The sequence below is a fragment of the Etheostoma spectabile genome, unplaced genomic scaffold, assembly GCF_008692095.1.
Source record: "Etheostoma spectabile isolate EspeVRDwgs_2016 unplaced genomic scaffold, UIUC_Espe_1.0 scaffold376, whole genome shotgun sequence".
NCBI lineage: Eukaryota > Metazoa > Chordata > Actinopteri > Perciformes > Percidae > Etheostoma > Etheostoma spectabile.
Genome location: NW_022605594.1, coordinates 298779 through 300658, shown reverse-complemented (window position 1 = coordinate 300658; position 1880 = coordinate 298779). Strand labels below are relative to the sequence as shown.

The 1880-nt window shown below is 44.4% G+C and overlaps 1 protein-coding gene across 4 annotated transcripts in view; it reads left to right on the top strand.

Moving 5' to 3' along the window:
• The first annotated feature begins 475 nt into the window (after nucleotides 1–475).
• LOC116686439 (palmitoyltransferase ZDHHC3) overlaps nucleotides 476–1880 on the top strand; it is a 146818-nt gene continuing 145413 nt past the window's right edge. For 2 of the 4 annotated variants that reach the window (XM_032511453.1, XM_032511454.1), the window contains exon 1: nucleotides 477–589. The gene's annotated coding sequence lies outside the window, so the exon portion shown is untranslated. Of the gene's footprint in view, nucleotides 590–1880 lie in introns of all 4 variants that reach the window. The other 2 variants (XR_004331255.1, XM_032511451.1) reach the window with 2 other exon arrangements.

Genomic DNA, 1880 nt, shown 5'->3' with positions numbered 1-1880 from the left:
TACTCCATTTTAGTGGCTCAGTGGTAGAGCGGTTGCCTGCCAATTGCAAGGTTGCTGGTTCAATCCCTGGCCCTGCAGTCCCATGTCAAAGTGTCCTTGGGCAAGACACTGAACCCTGAGTTGTCCCCGATGCCATCAGAGTGTAAATGTTTGTGAGTGTTTGTCTTATGAGCAGGTGGCACCTTGTTCCTGTATGATGTAAAAGCGCTTTGAGTTTTTGAGTTGGTTGTTAAGACTAGAAAAGCACTGCATAAGAACAGGCCATTTACATTGAATGAAGTGCAAAGACTGGTATTTAAGGATAGGGTTCAGGAGGCAGGGCGGGGTTACTGGGATTGGAATAGGGGATAAAAATCACCAGCAAGGCACTCTTTACTTTTTTTTAAAGAAACAGGATTGACGAGTATAATGATTTGCTGTTACACCATCCAGTACAGTAGGTGGCGGTATGCACCTAAAAGTTGTTTGCAATCCGCCATAGAAGAAAAAGAAGAATAACCAGAAGCAGAAGAAGAATAACCAGAAGCAGCAGCAGCCCCCATCAAGCAGCAACATCCGAGAAAGCCACCAAAAGATGCTCGTCTGTCAGGTGAGATTGAGCTGATGATAATTAATGGCGTTACGTTTTCTCACCGACAGCCTTTAGTTCGGTTGAATGGGACTAGAGTTTGTTAGCCCCGCTGGTGCGGTTCGTTTGGGCAGGTGAGAACGCAGTCATCAAACTCTATTGCGGACCAAAAGCGGAGCAAACAAGCGTACCGAGACATATGCAGAGGTGGTCTCGGTACGCTGTCACTCGAACTCTGTTCGTTTGTGGTGAGGACGTGATCCGTACTCAAACCGCACCAACTATGCATACTCCACCAGTCTGAGCTGAGGTCTTCTGTAGTCAGGTGTGTTTAGCAGTATGTGATGCAGCAGAGCAGCAAACTTTAGCAGCTTGGAGTGTTTCTATCACAGAAACAGACTGCGGTCAAGCTCACCGTCCGTCACTCGTATCTCCGTGGTCAAACCAGCTGCTGCTAAAACTGGAGACAGACGCCGGTGTCTTCGGGTTCTTCCACCTACTGGTTTCCGAGCCTGTCCAGATGCCGTGTAAACCTATCAACGGCTACCCACGTAGACAGATTCGCTACATATTTATAAACATTTGACTGGCCTTTGCACGTCGCACCTCCGTATTAAAGCCCATGTTGCAGGTTTAATTTTCCAACGAATTTGCACTTATTGATTGTTGGTAATAAACATTCAAACTGTTATCCACTGTATATGATATTGAAAAGTATCACAAAACATAAAATAACACGAAAAAGTAGGTCGTATTTTACAGTGGTTTGCTTTTCTCCCACAATGCATTGCATGACGTCACACTAGGGAGATGATAGGCCAGCCAGCTTAGAGAGACCATTGAGAGTTACGAGAGAGATAGAAGACAACAGTGTAAGAAAAAGTGTTCAGCAACAGATTATAGATAATAAATACATATACATAGATAGCCTATATATATAGCTAGACATATAGATAGATAGATAGTATTGATAGATATATTTAGAAAGATAGATAGCTATAGCTAGCATACCGGTATAGCTAGCTAGCTATAGGTCAGCTAGCTAGGTAGGAAGGTGGGTACAATTTGTCCGTGTTAGGCGGGCCGATTTTTCAAAGACGGACGTAACCAAGAACTCAAAGATCTGAAAGTGAAACACAGCTTAGACGGGGGATGTTGTTCGGCTTTTCACAATTTAGAGCTAGCTAACGCTACGCCGCCAGATGTTAGCACAACAGCGCGAGCCTAGCCTGCTAGGTAAATATTACGACTGCCTTTGGTGTTGCTTATATATGCGTCCATGTTGTCAACATCATACATGTGACATTAGTGC